Source organism: Mesoplodon bidens (genome assembly GCF_964165515.1).
Source record: "Mesoplodon bidens genome assembly, chromosome: 2".
Lineage (NCBI taxonomy): Eukaryota > Metazoa > Chordata > Mammalia > Artiodactyla > Ziphiidae > Mesoplodon > Mesoplodon bidens.
The window spans coordinates 34,887,594-34,911,124 of NC_138177.1; the positions used below are offsets into that span (position 1 = coordinate 34,887,594).

General features: G+C 42.9%; 1 protein-coding gene and 1 pseudogene across 3 annotated transcripts in view; both read right to left on the reverse strand.

Moving 5' to 3' along the window:
• LOC308612418 (casein kinase I-like) overlaps positions 1–19,503 on the reverse strand; it is a 40,505-nt pseudogene extending 21,002 nt beyond the window's left edge. The window contains exons 1-3 of the transcript in view: positions 19,410–19,503; positions 19,126–19,245; positions 15,256–15,362 (exon numbers count right to left, since the gene is read on the reverse strand). The product of the transcript in view is annotated as a casein kinase I-like (transcript). The remainder of the gene's footprint in view (positions 1–15,255; positions 15,363–19,125; positions 19,246–19,409) is intronic.
• The window catches only part of ASTN1 (astrotactin 1), a gene marked incomplete at both ends in the record, with an annotated part of 328,640 nt that overhangs the window by 266,919 nt on the left and 38,190 nt on the right, over positions 1–23,531 (reverse strand). The window lies entirely within an intron of this gene.

The window sequence follows — 23,531 nt, forward strand, 5'->3', positions numbered from 1 at the left end:
TAGTCTGCGGTAGTTGCTTTATTTCAGCAGGAAAAAAAATACTTATTACCATGTTTTTGCAGCTGACAGTGGCTTTTGTGTAGGTAATCTTTCACATCAAAGGAAGAGGGACTCTGTTGATGACACACACACACCAGCTGTTTCCAGAAATGCTCGCCTCTACCCGCCACGCCTCCTCTGCAGGCCAGCTGAGGCCCTGCTCACCAGGAAAGAGTTCCTTGAGGACACTCGGCATTCACCTGTGTCCGGCAGGGGTGGGTGCCGCCCAGGCGACAACCAGACTAGGGACACTGACTCAAAGGCAGACGCGGGTAATGAGGTCCAACGGGCGAAATGGCTTCAAACTGCGCTCAGTCAATATTGCCACAATGAGTGGATTTTGCTTCCTCCCAAACAGACAGCTCTGTTCTCTTCATCTCACATCCCTAATGCCCTTGGGTTTGAGATTTAGCCTGGGAAGGGGGGTGGAGAAGAAAAGCATGAGGTGCAGACATCCCCCTATTCTAATAAGATAGCTGAGTTACCTTTTATCTCTACTTTTGATGCAGCTTAGACAGTCCCGGGGCAGCCCAGAATCCTTTTCTCTTTTCCCCTTTTCAAGTCAGTCTGTTATCATGCCTAGTGCTTGGCTCATTAATTTTTTTCCCCTACATCATCTCCTGCTCCTCTCTGCAATGACCTCTCTGCCCTGTGACTGGTTGTGAAGGTTCTCTTTCATTTTCTTTCTAAGGCAATCTTTGTAGAGCTAACTTTAACTAACCAACCAATTCTTTCCCAAGCCCGTAAAAGCATCCCATGAAAAGGGACACGCAAGAAGCCTGCAGCCCTCCCCTCTCTCCAGCCTTCTCAAAACACACTCAGCCTCTTCCCAGCGATGGCTTGGAAACTGCCTCTTTATCACAAGTTCAGGCTTCGAGTGGCATGCGGCAGTCAGTTCGCCATAGGAGAAAAAAAGTCATAACCACTGCGCTTGCTCCAAACCAGGCCATCAACACCTAAGGTTGTTTCCAGCTTCCACGTGGCAGAAAAGAGGCCATTTTCTCCCCAGAACTAAAGAAGATCACGTATAATATTAGGACATTCAAGGTTCAGTGAGTAAAGTCTTAGAGAGCCAGGGCCAGCTGGGTGACGTGTGTTGCCATTCATGTTCTGAAACTGGTTGTTTCCCGTGGGAAGCATACAGGACAATTCCAGCTGGAAAGAAAGTTTCCCCTGTCATCCTCTTGACCTTGGATTTGTTCTCTTCCATACCTTCCCCTACTACCACCTTGTTTCCTTTGAATGTGCCAGTTCTGGAGCTAGCCTTGTGCGGGTCTTTTTTTTTTTTTCTGTCTCCCCACTTCCCATGCACCTACCTGGTTTAAACTCACTTCTTGGCTCTCATTCACATGTGCTCAACCACCACCCTTGTTCCAGAATCTGAGCTCTGCCCTGATACCAGTTTTCAGGCCCTCCCAACCTTGCCGCACTCTCCTAGTTCCGGCTACAGGGTTCATCCATATTCCATCGCATACCCTGCATTAACAGAGTGTATTGTATAGACAAGCCCCACCTCATCTCCACAATTATTCAGTGGGTGGAAAGGGAGTGGGGAGTTTCTCAAAGAAACCTAAGAGAGTGAGTTCAATTTAAAAACACATAACTCTCTACATAGCAGGGAATAAACTTGATAGTAAAATTGATATAGTAAACTAGAGATAGTAAAATTGGTCATATAAATTAAGTGTAGTAAGTATTTAGATAAACTCTTAGGGGAACAGCCCCAAAGGATCAATGCCAAGAAATGATGTCTGGGAAGAGACAAGACACCCCCTACCTACCTGAGTTAAATATCATTCAAGGCAAACGTTTTACCTGATAGAACACAAAGGGAGTATAGCTTAGGGATTAAGTAAGTGTGTATGCTTTGGAGCCAGACCACCTGGGTTGGTTCCTTATTTTGCAATCACTAGCTGGGAGAGTATGGCAAGTTACTTAATGTTTTGAGCCTCAGTTTCCTTATGTGTCACATAAGGACCGTAATACCCATCATAAGGTTGATGAACTTCTTAAAAGAAAATGCAAAGTGCTTAGTTAGCATGGTGCCTAATGCATAATAATTTTGTAATGGATATTTGTTTAAAACCCTTTGTTCTTACTCTCAGAGCAGAATCTTGAGCCATGTGGACAATGGCTCTTACAAGACATGAATGGCTAATACATACTTTTTATTTTTTAATTGAACTTTTTATTTTGAGATAACTGTAGCATGACATGCTGTAGTAAGAAATAATACAGAGAGATAGCACATGTCCTTTACTCCGCTTCCCCCAATGGTAACATCTGGCAAAACTATAGTACAGTATCACAGTATCACAGTCAGGATATCGACACTGATACAAAGCACTGATCTTATTCAGAATTCCTGTTTTATACTCGTGTGTGTGTGTGTGTGTGTGTGTGTTTATCCCATGCAGTTTTATCACGTGTAGTTTCACATATACACCAACACAGTCAAGATGCGCGGGCTTCCCTAGTGGCAAATTGGTTAAGAATCCGCCTGCCAGTGCAGGGGACACGGGTTTGAGCCCTGGTCTGGGAAGATCCCACATGCCACGGAGCAACTAAGCCCGTGCACCACAACTACTGAGCCTGTGCTCTAGAGCCCACGTGCCACAACTACTGAGCCTGTGTGCCACAACTACCAAAGCCCACCCACCTAGAGCCCGTGCTCCACAACAAGAGAAGCCACCGCAATGAGTAAGCCTGCACACCGCAAGGAACAGTGGCCCCCGCTCGCCGCAACTAGAGAAAGCCCGTGTGCAGCAACGAAGACCCAACGCAGCCAAAAATAAATAAATAAATAAATGTAAAAAAAACACAAAAAACAAAAAACAGATGCACAACAGTTTCATTACCACAAGCATACATTTTTTAAATCAAGTTTTTAAATGGCCTGATTTGGGTGGCCATAGTCAAAATGCTCATTTTTGCCTTTCTTCTGGTTCCTGGTGCATTTTATAAATGATGCCCATGAACGTTTCCTGAGCCAGCTCTTTATCCTCCAGTGCATGTGGTTCAAACACAGCAATGGAGCGCTTGGCCAGCAGAGAAGCAGAGCCCGTGAAAAGAGGTGGAGGAGGAAAGAATGGAGGAGAGGGAGAACGGAAAGGAGGAGGGAGAGGAGGAAGGGGAGGAGACGGAGGAATAAGAGTAAGGGCACAGGAGGGGGGAGAGGAGGGAGAGGAGCAGGAGGCGTGGCAGCCCCTTCCATGCCCAACAGACCAGAGGTAACACCAGCATCTCCCCAATCTTGATGCCCACCCATTTCACCCACGGAAATATCTGGTAAACACGTCAGTTCTGACTTGCTCCAGTCCAGAGTCTAAACAGAGCCTGTTCTGATTCATATTGAGGTTTGAATATAAACACAAGGGGCTTCCCTGGTGGCACAGTGGTTGAGAGTCCGCCTGCCGATGCAGGGGACACGGGTTCCTGCCCTGGTCCGGGAAGATCCCACATGCCACAGAGCGGCTGGGCCCATGAGCCATGGCTATATATATATATATATATACATATATATATATATACATACATATATATATATATACATATATATATATATATATATATACACACAAGACCACAGGGGTTATAAATTTAGGCCCCCCAAATCCAGACCCTATCCTGGTAACAATGAAATGGAAAGACACATATGGGGAAACACATGTGCAGTTACACTTTTGTGAGATTGAAGTTCAGGTTTAAACAATTTTTATAATTATAAAAATAAAGTAACCTCATTATATAAAACTTGGAAAGTACGTAAAATATAAAGAGCAAATTATTATTCATAATCCTATCACCATAGATAACTATCATTAACATTTCTGGGGTATAATATTCCTTCAGGCCTTGTTCTGTTCAAATATATCTATATGTGCAGCATTTAATTTTATAAAACTTGTGTCATACTACATAGAGATTTGTATCCTGGATTTTCCGTGGAACATCTTAATTGGGTTTCCTCCATGTTTCTGAATGTGCTAAATACTGCATGTGATGAATTTAGAGATACATAGTTTATTCAACCACTCCCCTACTCAGATAATGTGTCCACTTCTATTTCTCAGTGCACTTGCATCAATGTCACTTTTGTCATTTATGTGCAGTTGTCTTTTAGTCCTGTTTCTGAAAGATTAAAAAAAAAAAAAAAGCAAAAAACTAAGCATTTTTGTATTGCCAGTATGGTTTTCCATTCAATGATATATCCAGATACCCAAGTTAATCTAATCATGGTGGTTGTGAGATTCTGGTATGAAGAGGGCCTTGAAATGTGTAGAATCCTTCCTGCTCACATTTCAGCCAACTTCATGTTTCTATAACAGTAGTTCTTTCCTATTACTCTGAAGACACAGGACAAGATAAAATCTTCAACTTTCAGGAAAGGGATAAAAAAATGTACTTGCTTCTATTTGGCTATATTATTTGGTTAAGAAAAAAAGGGGGAAATGTTTTTCCATTTGTTTCTATGCTAACTCTACTCTCTACCTGGTCAAAACAAAGCAATCACATAAAATTCCATGAGATCCTTTCCCATATAAACTAATACCACTACTACTGTAGGTCCCAGGCACATTAACATTGGGCAGGACGTTATAATTCTGAAATACTTTTCATGGAAATCTTCTGGAGGACAAGGTGAAAGATCCAATGACCTTCCAAATTACCTCAACACCTAGAACTCCTAACGCTTCGGTGAAACCCAAATCTAGGACTACCAAGTTCTCACTCTGTCTGACCTGATTTTCCTCCTTGGAACTATGCAGCCATCACCAGGCAATGGTGAGACAGGGACAGACAGACCATGATGTCACCATCTCTTCAACCTCACAGCATTTGCAGAAAGAAGTCCTCTTTCCATAGATAAAATTTGAGACTGATAAGTTGATCATTATTAGTAAGACTAAACATCATCTTTATGTATCGTGCTTGACATTTATCACATTAAAATTGTGCTCAGATGCATTACTGTATTTTATGTGTAGATGAAAGGTGTCTTATGCTACTTTTCTCAAAATCAAAATACTCTTCCCATATTATAGAAACAGCTAAGAGTTTATTGTTAAGTTGTTACGTAAAAGCTTCCCTCTTCATGAGCTCACTTTTCTTCATAAAAATGTCTTTCCTCAACTCTAATTTCTCTGAAGCCAAACCCTCCTCCTTCTTTTCATTCACTGCCAAATTTCTTAAAGAAGCACTCTGCATTTGTGCTCCATTTTGTCAGCCAACATTTTCATCTTTCTGTAGTGTTTCGCCTCCATCATTCTACTGACATGACTAGTAGCTCTTGACTATCTAACCCAGTGGGCTCTTACCAGTCTTCACCCTACATGGTTTTCAACCAGACTCAGTTATTTGGTCACATTCTCAGTCAGAAAACACTCTCCTGACTTATTTGACTCTCCATTTTCCTAATTTAGTCCTGGCTTCCCAATTCTCAAGCTTTTGAATTTCCTACCTATGCCAAGCAAACCTTCCTCAGATTCTGTGTCCCATCCTTGTCAGTCTTGCTCTCCATGCCCTCCCCAGAGACCCAGGGCCCCTACTGTCTGCATTTTCATTATTACCTTTATCCTAATGACTCCCATATCCTTCACTCCAGTCCTCCTGTCCCAAACTGAGCCCCACTCCCCAATTGTCCCTTTGAGTGTCCACATGAATTTCCCAAGTGCACCTCAAATTCAACTTTTCCAAAAGCAAAGCCATTGTCTCTCTCTTCTCAACTTCTCCCCACCCTCAACTTGGGGGCAACTCCTCCCTCGGAGTTCTGAGCCTTAGTTAATGGCAGTCCTAGCCAGCTGTTTAGTTTTAATCATACAGGGGACATATTTGACCCTCACCCTCACATTCACTCAGTGACCAACTTCTCTGGTGCTTTCCTCAGCTCCCCATTCACAGTTATTGTCCTTTCTCATGTCCCTCTCAGCTTCAGTCTCGTAGGTGTTCATTTGAGCTTCTGGAAAAGCTTTCTACCTTGCATCTCCTTCCTGAAATCCTTCCTGTTTCCTAACATTTTCATCATGCCCAGAAACAAATTCTTAAAGCCCTGGTAGAATCCCATTCACCAGCTATCTACTGAAGATCTGCTGTGTGCCAGGACTGGGTTAGCCCTTGGGGTGTATGCATGAACAAAGCAGACAACAAGCCTCACCTGGTGGAGGCTGTGTTCTACTGAGAGCACACAGACAATAAGCAATAAGCATACAGCATCAATTCCCTCCTCAAACATCTTCACTGACTACTCATTTCTGCCTACCCACCCCCCACCATAAAAATAAAATCCAAACTTTGAGGCATGACGGTGTTCAAGATTCTCCAAAGCCAAGTGCCTGATTTCCAGGTGTCTCACACTGTATCCCTCCTCACTGGACCATTCACCCTTTCCCAGGCACACCCATCATAGCCCACCTCCCAGCCTTTGCCCAGGCTGTTTCCTCAGCCTAGATTGCCCTTCTCCTCCATACCTACAAAATAGCCCTCATTCTTTGAAATTCTACATAGATGTTATTTTCTCTATAAAGCCTTTCTGTCCTGAAAGCCCTGGACACCCATTAAAATGAATCATTTATTTTATGAACATTTACAGTATGTTTATTTATCCTATCAATCATTTTACACTTACAAAACGTGTTGTGAGGCACAGTGCTAGATCTCTCTCTATATATATATAGATATAGATATAGATATAGATATAGATATAGATATATATCATTATATACACACACACATATATATACACACATATACATACCCAGCAACTACCTCATTTTGTTCTGTATTACATTTATTTATACATCGCCACCCTCCCTTCCATAAACACAGTAAATTGTAAGATTCTTCAGAATAGAACTTGTTCTTTTTCCTATTTATATCCCCAGCACATTGTGTTGAACATAGCTGTTGAATGAATGAATACAAGACTAAATATATATTAGTACTGTGGTAATATTGAGTGTGATAATGACAATCTGATTATTTAGTGAATCTAGGTAATAAAATAGTCTTTGGATAAAAGTGCAAACAGTTGAGGTGATTTTCTTCTTTAAGGATGATGGGTGTTATTTTTCAATTATCACCAATTAATATGCACGGAGTGTTCACAGGATGACTGGCACTGATCCTAGTGGGGCTCTGTGGAATATTACTGAGGTGAGCCTTGTTCTCCAGTGCTCTGAGAGAAGTAATTTATATTTATATTCTTGGTGTCAGTATGCAAATTAGTATATCTCTAGGAGCATAAAGAAACCAGCTAGTTAAAGTAAAGACCACTAAAGTAGTTCAGAACAGGTATGTCTCTCTTTAAAAAAGTCATTATGCAAAGAGTCAAACTAATGGTGGGATGTCTTAGGGAGAAAGTATTCTAATCCCCAAACAAAAGAGTTTTCAAATAGATCATTATAAGCTGTCTTTAAAAATCAGCCCTAACCACCCTCTAAGCCTCTCATGTCATTTGGTTTACCAGTATTATCTTTCTACATAATGCTAGAAATGCATTTTTCCCTTAAAGCAAGTGTATGAGTGAGCCCCATGAAAGACTGGGAAATTCTGTCAGCCCATAGGCTTTAAATCAACCCAAAGTAGTAATGCTGCAGCCAGAACCTCGACAGCTGGTGGGCAGAAGCTCCAGAGAGGGCAGAATCTAATGGAGGATGGGGGGGTGTCTCAAAGACATGTCAAGAAACAAAATCAATAATTTGCTTTATTTCCTACTTAATAGATATTATTCCCACAGGAATTCCCTTCTTCTCATTCTCCACCTGGAAAACTCCTACTCACTTCTTTGTCAGTTCTTGAATGTCATTATCACTGGGAAGCCTTCCTAACCCCTATCAAAGTTAGCTATGCCTTCTTCTGTGCTGGTGCAACACCCAGAATGTAAATGCTGAATGGCACAGATCTCCTGGGATGGTAGCCTCATCAATGTCAAAGGCTATTTCTTATTCACCACATTATCCCCAGAACACACCCAGTGCTGGTGCCTAGTAAATGCTAGATAAATGCAAAGAATTCATGTTTCAGGTCAAGGAAGAAAAACGGCATTCACTACTGAATACAGATTCCTACATACCTCTATGTGAATATATTTAATGTTAATAATCCAGGAAACCAAACTTCTCCCATTCCATTTTCTGGTTCAGCAACACTAGCTCCAGAGTGGGCTGTTACAGCTTTGCAGGCTGCAAGTGGGTTGCCATGGAAACAAGGTTCAGGTTGGAGGCTCTGGCTGAAGAGCCCTTCTCAACTCAAATGAAGCTGCAGAAATGCAAAGGGTATTTTGGTTCCCCCTCCTTCTCTCCTTTTCTCCCAAACCTTCTACTCATTTGAACAACTTGAAAGCTGAAACCAGCTGAGTTCTGGGAGCCAGTTCTCCTATAGCTCCATATACTCCTGGAATGGCCTTGCCCACACAGAACAATGCAGATTTAGCTCCGGACTATTTTTAATGCCTCTGTGCTTCCTTTACCTTTCCTTCTGCCTTTTGTTGTTATTCTTGCTCCTCCTTCCACTTTGCCTCATTCTCAATATCACAAAGAACTGCCCCAGGTATGTGCATTAACAACCTGCATCTTCTTGTTGTCTATCATCAAGCAGAAGCTACCCCTCAGTCCTAAAATAGCAGGGAAATTAATAGGGCAGATGTGGCGGGGAACTGTTGAAAGAACCCTTTCCCTTGCACAGAAGCCAGGTACCTTGTTGCAGTCCACTAGAGAGCCATGGTCAAAAACTTGTTAAGTCATCCAGGAAACAGCCTCCTCCTCCCTGTCTATGTGGCACCAGAAAGCAGTAACGTTTTGCTGATGTTTATTTGCTCCACTTTACACCAAAAGAAGCAGCAACATGACCTCAGAGCTGGAAAATGGAGCAGCAGTGGAGCTCCTATCTCTGATCTTGTGCTGGAAAGTGCCCTAGAAGTATGTTTGTGTGATGCCTTGATATTTAACTGAAGTATTAAAATGCTGAGCTGCAACAGTGATACTCATCTTAAAACATTCTCAACTACCCGGATGAAATTTAAACACTGGGAAATTTTACATAAAGATAGTATGGAAACCAGGCATTGAGAAACCTGACAGTGCCCTTGAGGCCTACTGGTTATGAAGTCACCCACCCACCATCTTTCCACAAAGGGCTTTCTCCTCCCCTCAGGCATCCCAAAGGGGTTTTCTTGATCTGGATTCACACAAAGTTAAAAATTCAAGGCAAAACCCTGACAGAAACTTACTTCCACAATCAAACTGAAAAGACCTTCCTAAGGCTAGTTCCCAGGAGTTACTTAATTCTCTCAGCTCCTGGGTTTCTTTTTCCCTTTCTTAAATAAGCTTATTATTTTGATGCAATATTCATGACTCCCAGACACAGGAGGGCCCTCCATTGCAGAAATACAGCACTTCCTTCTACGGTGAGTTTCACCCTTCTTATCTCACTCACACAGACTCTCTCAGTTTTTCTAAGTTGGTGTCTGCCTTAGCTTTCCTCTTAGCTGCAGGAATTCGATGGGAGAAGCCCAGCCATTAGAAGTACCCAGCCATTAGAAAGAGGGCTTCCACCTGACCGGACGATGTGTTCCAGCTGTACCGGATGAAGACAGTTCCCGGGCACAGACTCCTGCCGCCTGGTAGGGATCCTTAGCAAGGACCCCTCTCTCTCTTCTGAACTGAGCTCAGCAGATCTAACACCAGTCTGTCCTGTGATCATGGTTTTGTTTGGTTTTGGTTTAGTTTATTATTGTCACTGCTGCTGCTGTCTTCTTCATATAAGGAGCAGCCTTGCCAGGGTCAGACATCGGCGTTGACCTGACACACTATGTAAACCACATGTGAGCTTTATGAGGATCTTCACATTTCAATCATGACTCAGAGACAGGGCCACCAGCCATCCTCATAATCCTGCAGAGGTGAAGGGAGTTCTAGGTGCCTTATAGGAAGGACACCGGGTAAAAGATCGAGAGATATATGCTCCTTAAAAAAAAGGTCAGTGACCCTGAACAGGTGATACCCACCCTGTTTGCTCAGCAGGGAAATGAAAGGATGAGCCCAGGTGACCCTGAATTCAGGAAGAGGGCATTTTGGAGAAACACGGCCCTCGAGGTCAGATGGACCTGGGTGTGCAGTGGGGTGGCCATGTGATGGTGGGCAAGATGCTATCTCCTCTGAGCCACAAGCTTCTCATCTGCCCACTCTGACATTTTATGAGGTTTGGGGTGAAAATTCAGGGAGATAGCATTTTACTACTCGTAGCAGAAAAGAAATGCTCTGGGAAAGTTAGAGTTTCCGCCTCCGTCTCCTTCCCTTCCCCCAGCTCTTCCAAAGTGGTGAGGACCCAGATTTAACCCGGGAGGGAGGTTAAACATGTCAGGTTTGAAGCTGGGGGAGAACGGGAATGGTTCCCTTTTGGTGGAACAGAACAGCTCACAGATACTGTCGACAGGGTTGAAGCAGATGCAAGCAAACGAGACGACCTCTCGACCCACTTAGCACAGAGCTGGCAGTTTCATTCCTTGGCTCGAGCAGAGGCATAAAAGCTGAGGGAAAGAAGTACTGCTGCTACCTGGAGCACTTTGGGGTTACTGGGTTAAAAAAGAGATCGATGGGAACCCTACTGTTACCGGCCAAATCCCATTCTCCTTGAGCCAAAGTGGTTTTAAAACAAGTTGCAATGAGGAGGTGGTGAGCGTAAGCCCTGTGTTACAGAGGGACTGAGAGAAGGCCCCGTGAGTTAATATGGTCAGCCAGAGGCTTGGAGTAGCAGGGAGATGGGGACCAGAAGTGACAGGAGCCACGTCTCACCTATTCTTCAAGAGGCAGGGCACGACGCCACTCAAAGCAAAACTCAGAGAGTGGAGCTGTCTTTGCTTCAACCCGATTAGTCATAATATCCGGGGACACTAGAGCAGACCAACAGCAGCTCAGAAGTACTTGATTGGTGCTAGAATGTAGCAGCAGGGCCGAGCCTCAACTTGCAAGGTCAAGGGTGCTAGAGAGGAGACTTTCAAGGAGTCAAGTGGGGACACTCCCATCTCTCTCTGCCCTATCCCACCTCTCACCAGCCCCCAACCCCACACTCAGCTCAGATGCCTGCTGGTCAGGCCAGGGCCACACTCCTCATCCTGGTGATTTGACCACTCATGTCACCCCTTGGGTTTTTTTTGTTTTGGGGTTTTTTTTTTTTTGCTTTTGGCCACCCTACCCTCCTTCTTACTTCACAGGGGCCAGCGTTCTGTCCAGACATTACCTAACTCATCAGATTCACTGCATTCCCGCAAGGGAGGTGACAGGAATTATCCTCCTTATTGCAAGGAACAGGAGGCAGAAATGCCCAGGATCTAAAAGGTCTTCTCAAGCTGCTTGCAATAAATTATGGGAAAGGCTGAGAGAGAAGATCCAATGTGATAGTGAGAATCAAAACACTAAACTGCATTGCCTCTTCTGGACCCCTCCCCCTTCTTCCTTCTAGGGATGGCCATGGCTGAAGTACTCCTTGGAGCGCTAGCCCCCAGCTTCAAGGCCAGGACACCTCTCAACATCTCAGGGAATGCCCAGTGCAGTAGTGTCTGCCTCACTTATTTTAAAACCACACATAACCACATGCGACTGGACTGGACCATAGAGTCAGTTACCAGCTGGGAGTGAAGAAACATTCTTCTGCAAGGTTTCATAGAGGGAGTCAAGGAAACCAGTATATGCTGAATAGAAAGCATTGTCACTGGTCCTAAGCAAACCCTCACGGTACATGCTATGGCTTCATTTCAACAGTCAGTGGGAAATATGGAACGCCGACACAAATTTGCACAAAAATTTTCAAAGCATTCATTTACAACAAAGGAGAAAAACTGACCAAATAATCACCATTATTGGACTTTCATTTCCACTAACGACAATTAATATCCAGCAACTGCCCAACACCTTTTATGCTTTACTGAGTTCTTGCGTATATGTTGGAACATCTGCTCCTCATCAGAACCCCAGAGAGGAGGTAGGGTAGGTACTATTTTTCCCTTTTTACAGATGAGATAGGCAACAGAGGCTCCAAAATACACAACCCTAAGCCAGCATCTCAAAGATAGTGATCACAGGTCATGGAAGGCAGACCCTCACATTCTTACCCCATCTTCCTCACCCCAACCCAGTGGCTCCCAGTGGCCCATGGGCTACTTCTTCCTTTGTGTTAAGAGTTCAGGGTTCTTGACATCAGACTTTCTCGACAGCAGCTATCCATTTCAAGCTGCATCTTACCCACCCTGGCTCTGTGAGCTGATTACATCTTGGTCAGTGGTGCAGCAAGCAATTGGCATGGCCAAGCCATCAGGAGGCCTCAGCATCCACTTGTGAGCTAACCCCAGGCAGGAAACCAAATTCGGTGGCTGATCCGTGAAGAGAAGAGAAGTAAGAGAATTAAGCCCCAGAGTTGCGAGCCTGTTTCCATCTTGCCTAGGAAGGGACAGGTCCATTGTGTAAAAGGTTTGATTTAAGGGCATTTAATTTTGTTCTCTCCGATAGAGACATTTTCAAGGAAGCCTTGCAGCCGCATATCTGATTATCTCAGGGCTTTAAGAGCTGCTTCGCACTGTGGGCTTGACTCTTCCTTCCAAGTAAACCACCGTCCTCTTTCTAAGAAGCACAGGGCATAGTTCATCATCTTTTCCCTGCCAGATGGACATATGAGCTTAAAGCAGGTAGCCAGAATCCTGGGTAGGAGGCTCAACCTGCCAGTGGGGCTCCAACTCTCCTCCCTTGCCCTGCAGTTATGTGGTTTCATCTCACTCCATCCTCACAAGAAGCGTCTGGGAGATAATGAAACTGGGGCTGATAGAAGTTCAATAGCATGTTCCAGGCCAAACTGTTCAAGTCATTCTCACTTCAGTCTTTCCTCTGCCTCCTGTTGCAGATGGATCCCCTCCCTCCAAATTCACTCCAAAAGAAAAAAGATGAAGGCTCTCGAGACCCCATCACAGATTTGGTGAAGGTTTGAGTGTGAGCTTGATGTTGCTTTGGCTAAACTCGGTAGTATCATCTCAGATTTGAGCTTGGGAGGAATGTAGTAATGAGGGATTTCTCTATCTGATGTATATTGCCTGAAGCATTTTGCTAACAGCTACCACAGAAGCCACTGCCCAGAGGATCAAGAGGACAAAGGTAGGGAAGGCAAATTCTTTTTCTAAAATCGGGTAAAAGTTCTCTTTATTATCAATTAGAAGGTCTTTAGGATTCCCTGGCATGTTTTGACAGAGGAGGAGGAGGAATGGGAGTGAGTTAGCACCACTGAAAGGGGCAGTAACTTTTATTACTCTCACTGAAAATTAAGGACTGCTTTCATTATCTAAAGCAATGAAGAAGCATTTTCACCTGTAGCTACAGTGAGCTGCCCACTCTCCCGAGTCTGTCTGGATGGCAGCACACACTCTTCTCACCTGCCAACCTGCTACCCAGCAAGTGTTCACCAAGCAACAACTCAGTGCCTGGCATTGTGCTCCATGTGGGGCCTACCTGAGAGTACGAGGCGACCTCACTCCTGCCCTCAAAAGGGCTTAAAATCTAGCTAGAGCAAGGTGATTTATGTACAAAGTGATTAGCAACCAATTCAGAAGAGCCTAAAGCTGAGTATTTATGATAAAGATAATAAATGTCATATGATTTAAAGCAGTGAAAGGCCATGAGGAATGAAGTGGTCAGAGGTTTTATGGAGAAATGGGAATTGGCCTAAGCCTTTCAGTGCATGGACTTGGATAAACAGAGAGAGAAGAAAATCCAAGTACAGAGATTAACTTAAGCAAAGAACTAGAGTTCAGGATGAGTATGATGAAACTAATGTAGTTTATTATATTTGTGTTTCAGATGACTATGCAAAGATCAAGTGGATTGATTGCCCATTTAATTCCCCACTGGTTTGTAGAGAATTAAATGCTAAAAGACTGAGTATTGGGGACTTCCCTGGTGGCGCAGTGGTTAGGACTCTGCCTGCCAATGCAGGGGACACGGGTTCGAGCCCTGGTCTGGGAAGATCCCACATTCCACGGAGCAACTAAGCCCACGCACCACAGCTACTGAGCCTGTGCTCTAGAGCCCACGAGACACAACTACTGAGACTACATGCCACAACTACTGAAGCCCGTGCGCCTAGAGCCCGTGCTCTGCAACAAGAGAAGCCGCTGCAGTGAGAAGCACTCACACCGCAATGAAGAGAAGCCCCGGCTCACCACAACTAGAGAAAGCCCGCACACAGCAATGAAGACCCAAGGCAGCCATAAATAAATAAATAAATAAATTTATTTATTTATTTATTTTAAAAGACTGAGTATTGACAAAGGCAGAGTAATCCTTAAAGTGAACATTGTGCCTCTATAGGAATGCAGGATGCTTACCTAGATTTGAAGACAACAGTTCTGATGCACCCTCCACTTCTCCCCCAAGGCAAAAAGTCCCTGAAATTACTATGGATATTAGTGATAAAAATAGATATGTAAGACACTTTATATTGGCTCAGACCAATGATCCACTGAGACCAGGATTCAGTCATTGAAAGTGACACCAAATATATTAAAGGAAGGACATTACTGTCTTTTGTGATCTCAATCTCAAAAGGTTAGGCTAGTACCCTAAACACTCGTTATTTCCACCTAGTAGTCGATTATGGCTCCATAAAATATAAACTTACCTAAATTATTCTTCAACCAGTTTGTATTTTCTGACAGTAACACCTCTGAGGATAATACAGTCTATGTGTTTACTACAACTATATTAAGTCGTAACAATACCCCCTTTCATTTCTCCCAAATTAAGTCTCTCCTTCAAGCTTCAAGGGATGCTCCTTATTTGTCATATTCCAAGATGCTGTGAACAAATCTATGTTCATATAATTAGAACTTCTCTTGTCTCTCACCTTTCTAAATGGAAGGGTGTTGACCCTATCCTTACATTAAATATTTCTTCTACTTGTTTGTTGATTCTTGCTGATCTCTTCTGGTGCTTTCTTGTCTCCATTTCTTGCTGGCGGTGGTTCTTTATCATCATCATCATCATCATCATCATCCTCATCATCCTATCAGATATATCTTATTAACTTCATCTGACTCCCCTGGCCGCACCTGTCTCCGAGACCCTCAGCTGCTTGCTCCACCCCAGCTGTCTTTGTGGCAGATGAATTGACCTAAAGCAGTTTGGAACCAACCAGTTACTGTCTGGGAGTGACAGACTTCCACCTTGGCTAGGGACATACAACCAGGCTAAGCCGCTGGACCCCTTGAGTCTTGGCATCTCTTGCAACTTCCAGCTCAGATGGGGCAGCACACTTCAGGGTGTGAGATCTGGCTTTCTGAGTGGCCACTGCAGGGGCCAGTTGATGCAACTCAGAAGCACAGGGGAGTTAACTCCTCTGGTGCAGACTTTGATCAATGAAAAATAGAAGATGGGAAGGAGCCAGGCAGATAAATAATCTCTCCTTCCTCCCTTCCATGGACTGCTCCAGGGTGTGGTACAGCTGTGCCCAAAGACTTCCCATTTGGCAGAGCCAAAAATGTGTGCCAAGTGACCTGCTGTGTCTTCTCGCTGGTGTCATGAAGCAGCAGCCATTATGGTAATGCATCATCTCACATCTCTTCTCATTCTTCCCTTTCTCATTCCCCTTCTCTTTACTTTTGTGGTCCTTGCTTTGCAAATAAAGCCTCAGAACTTGGTCCTAAGGCCCTGTTTTCTAGAACTTGGTCCTAAGGCCCTGTTTTCTAGGGAACCTGAACTAAGGTAATCATCAAGAATACCACTAATGGTTTATTAAGGATCTAGTGGATTCTGGGCTTTGTGATAGGTTCTAGTGATACCATACCACAAGGAAAAAGACAATGTGATTGGAGATTCAACATATATACAAAAAAAGGTAAATAACATTTTAAAGCTAGCATATGCCCCATGTCAAATAAATAGCATATACAACAAGCATCAAAGGCATTAAGAGGGGTAAACAATCCTTGGAAGCATCAGACAAACCTTGGGCAGGTAGGCCATAATTCTGTGGGCAGCAAAGAAAGAAGCTTTAGGTTTTTATGGAAGTTACCTTTCAATTCCCTCATCTAAATCTTCTCTGATATTCTTAAATGTATTTCTACTGGCTTGACATTCCTATGTGTGGAAGGCTTTAATGTCGATTGCACACTAAACAAATTTCATTATGGTCTTGATACCTTCTATAAAAATATTAAAATGTAGGGGACTTCCCTGGTGGCACAGAGGTTAAGAATCCACCTGCCAATGCAGGGGACACGGGTTCAAGCCCTGGTCCGGGAAGATCCCACATGCCGCGGAGCAGCTAAGCCCGTGTGCCACAACTACTTAGCCTGTACTCTAGAGCCCATGAGCCACAACTACTGAGCCCACGTGCCACAACTACTGAAGCCTGCGTGCCTAGAGCCCATGCTTTGCAACAAGAGAAGCCACCGCAATGAGAAGCCCGCACACCACAACGAAGAGTAGCCCCCGCTCGCCGCAACTAGAGAAAGCCCGTGTGCAGCAACGAAGACCCAACGCAGCCAAATAAAGAAATTAATGAATTAATTAATTTTAAAAAATTAAAATGTTAAATTAAAAATTTTGAAGTGTTTTTTTTCTAGAAGACCCCACGGTTAATGCTTTTTATTTCAAGAAACACCCATTTATCGTCTCCCTGATATCTAAGCCTATTCTTCACCCATGTCATAGTGTTTTCTGCCATTCTGCCCACACGCAATGCCTTCCCCACAATCAAACATCTTCGGCACATCTGACCCACTGCATCTGGGTCTGAAACCCAAGATCCTAACCACCATACTGTCCTTCAACTCTGGATATGACTTTGTATCCATTCAATGACCCTCTCTTTATAATCACTTCACCTCTTTCTTGCAGTAGAAGGAATCTGAGGGCCCAGAGGCCCCTTCTGCATACCCCTGGGGCATCCCTGACAGTGACCCAGGCAGTCCAGTAAATCAGGCTGCTCACACAGGAGCCATCTGACATATTTGGCCCCCAGTTTTACAACTCCACTCTCAAGTTCTTTCAAACCTATGGATGGATGGAGCCCATTTTGATGATTTATTTAAACAGTTTGTCAGGTCAACCACATCCTGTATGCATATGATCCAAAACATAAATGTTTGCTGTAGTTGTAGTTTTTCACGTCAACTTATGCACCAACAGAAAATGATCTTTATTCCAGAGAGATGCAATTTCTTTACAAATAGTAACTCGTAATGCCCTGGTGAAGCAATCATCAAGTTCTAATTAAAAAATATAATAATACAAATGTAACGTTTAATTGAACAGCAAAAATGGTTTAGCGGCCTTCAGCATTTCTTAGTTGCAGCCCTACACAAGAATTTAAGGCTATTCACATAGTATTTTGCCATTAGATGAATTTGAGCAAATAATACTTCTCTGAAGAGGAGTCATAACTTGGAAGTACAGTATACAAAGAAAACAAAAAAGGTATCCATTTCCATCTTGGTACAAGCCTCTCCAGAGATTCTTGAATCTGTAAGTTATACTCACCCCAAATTTCCTTATTATGCACAATAGGAATTCTATGCCTGGGATTGGCCTTTCCAAATTCAAAAACTGCAAACCACATTTAATGTTTGCTTAATTGAATCAAAATTCTAAAAGTCAAATATTATTAGAGAGTTAAATTTTTGCCGTCAGATTATCGTATATTGCTTTCAAAAGTCAAATAAGTTACTTTTAAAAGGCTTGTAAATTGGAAAACATTATTCTCCTTAGTTTGGGGGACTCACAGTACCACTATTTTTGAAGTTGGTACGTGTCTGTTTGTACGTGTATGCACAAAGTACAAGCTCTTATAAGCAACTCTAAATTAAAATCTAGAAGAAACGTGTAAAAACATGACTCTTCTCTTTCCTCTGTGATTTCAACAGTATGTTTATACTCTTTAGGTGTTAGACAAGAATCAAAAGGGCCCTTTTGGGCATGGACGGAAAGAGTGATTTAATTTAAAGAATGGATTGAAGAGAAACTGGAGAAGTGGGTAGAACTAGCAACCCAACATGGTAAAGTCTGCATCAGCCACTGACCTTAGGACCTAGTGCTCACTTGTCTCTGCTCTGAATATAACATAAAGGTTGGAATTTCCCATCAGCATGAAACAGGAATGCGATAAACAGTCAAAAAAGAAGTGTGAGGGTAAGAACAGAGAAAGAATCAGCCCCTGTTTGTCAAAAGTGCAAAACGAGCTCCAAGGAAAGATGGTGCCACTATCAGCCTTTAAGACCAGTAGATGAAGATACCTCATTTCACCAGATGATAGGATTCATCTTACTGGGGAAACAAAATAATGAGTAAGCTTCAGGAAATACTAAAAATCCCAGTAAGCATGTGTAAGGGATGAGGGTATAATTTCCAGGGCCGTATAATCATTGAGTTCACAGAACAAGTTGGTCTGAATTCCACGGGAGAAATTTACATCCTGGATGCTGGGGACCAGACATGAATGAAAGAGATAATTGTAGCTTCCACATCAAATTAAAAATCAGTTTAAAGACAGGCGAATAGGTTCGGGAGATGAGACATGCAGAAATAAGACTGGAGAGCAGCTTTTGTAGGATCTGAGGATCCCAGCAGACAGAGAAGCAGGTTGTTGGAAAGGATCTATGCTGCTTTGTCCCAAGGTCATAGAGCTTGTGAACAGACAGTCTCATTCATGGCTAAACCTTACTTTGCAAACTCATCTACTTTTTCGAATTCATTTGACTGTTTCTCTTTCTAATGTTTCTTCTCATTGAAGTTCCTTTTTCAAAATAGTAATCTTGCCATGGTTAACAAAGAAGACCAGGGCTAAATCTTGCTGGATAGGGCGGTTTATGTAACCCTGGTTATAAGGTTAGGATATCCCTCCAGAGTAACCAGCAGGCACACCCTCCCACCCAGCCCTGTCAATAAGGAGACTTGTAATGAGCAGCACAAAAGCAAAATGGTCCTTGTCCTCGGGAAGATGACTGCTTGGCAGGGAAAATGGCATGCACCCACATAATGCCTACACTCTTAAAATTGTCCCTGCAGTACTTACTTGCTAATGATTTAGGGCCAGGAAAACATCATGTGTCACCTGCCCACTTCGAAGCATTACTCTGCAGGTCACCAGATGCTGCCCTGTCACTTGCACTGAGGTTCCTGAGATGGGAGCCAGAGTTAGCCTGGGTGAGGGCCACGCCCTTCAGGTAGTGCTCTAAAACACCAAGATGCAGCTCATTAGGGATCCTAGCTCGTTAAGGCCCATCACACACTGTCAAGGGTAATTAAATCAGGGATTAGTGTCACCCAGAGAGTTTGGCACGAGCCTGGTCCGTGCTAAAGTGTTTGACACTGAGTGGTGAAGGCAGACAAGGTTACTGTTAGATCCTAGCATGGAGCCTCCTCTTGGAGGCTTGCAGGGGCTGGCAGTTAGGTCCCTTGAGCTTCTGCTCATATTTGAGCAGAAGCTCATATTGAGCTTCTGCTACATATTTTAGTTTTCCTTTAATGTTTTTTCTCTATTCTGAGCCCCATTTTGCACTTATTGCATTTTTTAGTCAAAGTACATGACACATTTCACTCTTCAGATCCTATTTAAAAACACCTTCCCCTCAGTTCACCAGAAGTTGTTCTTGTCCATCCTCTTTAGATGGATGAAGCTGCCTGAGTGGTCCTTGGTGTTTGCTAACTCGCTATCTGCCTCGGGTACAGTGAAATGTGCCTCTCACATACCTCTTGTGGAAGTATAAATTAATGCAACCTTTCTGGAAAGCAATTTGGTAATATGTTCCAAGAACTTTAAAAATGCTCATATCCTTTTGACCGAGTGTATAATTACACTTCTGGGAAACTGTCAGAAGAAAATCATTAGAAGTACAAAAGAAGTTTATTATACCAAGCACGTTAACTGCAGCATTATGTTTAAAAGCAAACAAACTGGAAATGTGAATATCATTCAGTAGAAAACCGAACATCCATATGATTAGAATATCTTCGTTCATTTTATTCAACAAACATTTATTTGCTAGGCACCGAGAATTTAATAGTAAACCATCTATATCCATCCACTGCATTCTCAGAATTTATAAAGTTAGTATTTTTAGATTTTGATAATATAGGATTTGTTTAAAGTTTTAAATGAAAACCCAAGATTTTAAATTATGTGTACAATAGTATTTCAAGTAGGTAAAAACTATGCTTAAAAAGAAGGAACTATGTCTCCATGTCAACAGGGTTACCTGGTTGATGAGGTTACGAGCGATTTTTCTTCTATATGCTTTTCTGTTTTTTTCTGACACAAATGCTGTGAACATATATTACCTTTATAATTGAAGGAGGTAGGGAGAGTATTGCATTTCTAAAAACATGCAAACAAATAAAGATAAATAAAAATATCCAGCTCCTTTCCCTCATGAGTAGGAAATATGATTCTTACCTTGGCTAAGAAGACTCACTTCTTTCAAGCTAAAAATTACTATCTTCCATTTGGATTTAATCATCACCAAGGAGAGATGATCAAGGAGCAAATGAAGTCACCAAAGAAGTATGGTGACAGTCTGCTTTCCCCATCCTGCAGCTTTATTCACATGGCTTTGTGATTCTGGGGCTGAATCCCTACTTGCCTCCTGCTCACCCCAAAATCTCCTAAGCTCATTCATCAGAAGGAAAGTGCAGGTACACAAGCAACAGGGGTTCAGTTCCTCATTAAGATCATACTTTCAACAAAATATTCAAAATAAGAGGCTGGAAGCAATAATCAAGAATTTCACCAAGGCCCAAGTATAAGCTGGGGTGCAGCTGGGTCCCTGGACTCCAAAGGCCCTGATGGAAAAACAAAGCTAATGTAACTCCTCTCTGCAAACCACCCAGTACCCTGCCTTGGTATCTGTTCTAGCAGTTGCTGAGCGAACTGCCTGTGTTTAACAGGTGTAACTGCTACAATGCCAACAAAGCTGTTCATTGTTAAGACCTGGAATCACGTATGTTCGCTTCTGCAGATTCCAAGTAGGATTATAGGTGTTAATGGATATTTATACCCAGAGTGAGAAGGGGTAAAAAGATGAGGGAGATGTTCCAGTGTTGGTATTCTCCCTCTATGTGTCACCTGGCTTGGGGCAGATTCTCCGGCAAAAGAATCATTTCAGGTTAGTTCATAAAGCACAGTTGATCACACAGTCTACTCTGAAAGATTGCTTTTAGAGTGGCCCTAATATCCTAGAGTCAGGAACACATGTACCCATCCTATTGAATCTTGTTTTTAATCATGTACATCACCTTAGTTGTCCAACTGTGGTATCTGCACGAATACCTCAGTTACTGACCTAAGTAATAATCAGAAGAAAAACAGCTATTGATCAACAATTATGTGCTAGGCAGTTTACAGTTTCTAAACTTCCCCACCGTCCAAAGAAAACCTAGGCTTAGAGAAGTTAAGTAACTGGATAGCAGTCACCCATAGACAGAATTCAAAACAGGGTCTGTCTGGATACAAAGCCCAAGCTCTTCTCTGTCCACAAAATTCTGTCACCTCAAAAAATATTAGTTTATTTTTTGAGACTGAAACATTTCTCCTCTACCTAACAGAATGCATGGTACAAAATCCATGTGCTGTGTAAGCATGAATGCCCAATAATCCAAATATCTCATCATTGCCTCTTTCTTCCCTCTAACTGCTGATAGGAAAGTAAGGATAGAGATGGTCAAGGCATAATGGTGGGACAGGAACAGGGCTATCTCTTGTGATTAACATTACTTGCACATTGAATACCGTCAGAACAAAGATGAAAGCCATTATTCTATCTGCAGTCCAGCTAATGTAAAGGCTTAAATATCTAACGGTAATTTGTAGGTAAGCATTTCTAGTTATCCAAATGGATGAGTTCACAGGTTAGCCCTGTAAAGGTCTAGTTTATTTTTATTTTTGAGGGGGGACACAAGAATGTGACCAATTCTCTACAGACTACACACTTCTGAAAGCTGCATGAGGGTAAGGAATAGGTCCACTTGCTTTAGTTTATACACTAATTTATTCACATATTGATTTATTCAACACTTATTCTGAGTACTTGTTATGTACCAGATGCATAGGGGGACAAAATCATCTGTACCTATGCTGAGCCTGCTGTAGCCACCCAGGGAATGTGCCTTGAACGCATTTATTGATTACAGATAAGAGTAGCAGAAATGAGGGCACCAATGTCTGGAGCCACAAATTCCAATCTATTGCTCTAACACCTTCAAAATTCATCATTCCGTGTATGTGGCTGGCCTCCATGCTTCCAAGGAGCACTGAGATCCTCAGATTAGTAATGGATGGCAAACATAAGAATGTCATTTCATCAACACTAAATGGGTTACATTTTCATTTCACTGAGTGCCTTCTTGCTTCTGAAACGTGGGCCCGGGAAAGCAGTTGCCCCTCTCTGACCTCTGCACCACTCATTATCCACTCCTGTTCCACCTCGTGGGTCTCATCAGCTCTTACAGTTCTGATCTTATTAGAGAACAATGGTCTCCCACCCCTGAAGCCCTGCCTAATTCACTACTGGGAGCAACCTCACTGGAGTTGAGAATTACCGGGTGTCTAGATTCCAACCAGATAACCTGCTTCTGTTCCTGATGTGGGTCCTCTCCCCACCAACCCAAGGACTGAATTTAGGCCAACACTAAATTGCCATGTTTCACTTTTATTATTATTCAAAATGGAATAAAAAGAGCTACTCTCCTTAATACTTCAAAGGGACACAAAGGGAATTTATGGTCTGACGTCTGCAAAAATCCTCAAAGAGAAATCCTGTGAAAAACAATGGATTTTCATTGCTTAAAATATTGATTTTTTTCCCTCAAGTTTTAAAAATGGCTTCATTGGATGCTACTATAGAACGCAAAGAAGAAGTGTCAAGAATGCATACAGGAGGGAGAGGAAACTTTAGCAATAATGACCACCCTATGAGAAGAGGTGGAATCATTATTTTCAAACGAGTTGTGAGAAATGTCTTAGGAACTCCCAGAGGGATGTCCAAAGCTAACCATAGTGGTTAGTTATAACAATGACCTGAAAGGCAACAAGATGCTAGGGAAGACACTATAGGAGATGAATAATGAAGAGATTCAAGTGAATGAAGGTGCAGGTCTCCTCTCTCCTTCCTTCCCTTCTCTCGCCACCCTCCAATGCAATATTAACAGAAGCACCTTCCCTGGCGTCCTAAGAGAACCTCTGCTGCATGCAGAGGGGCAGGTAGCTGTGCTTACTGCCACAAGAGGCTGCTTTCGCTATGTTGCCTGGGTCTCAGCAGCAAGAAGTGCCAGTTCACATTAAGCTCTGTGCATCTCGTCACATCAGTAGTGGCCGAGCCAGCATGATGGGTGCCAGGATTCATTTGCGACCAAGGTTAGAGCCCATCTCAAAGAGGTATGCTCACCAAATGAAAAAGGCACCTGTTTATCCTGCCAGTAGCCCATCATCAATCTTCTGCCCATCCAGCCCTGCTTCCTGCATCC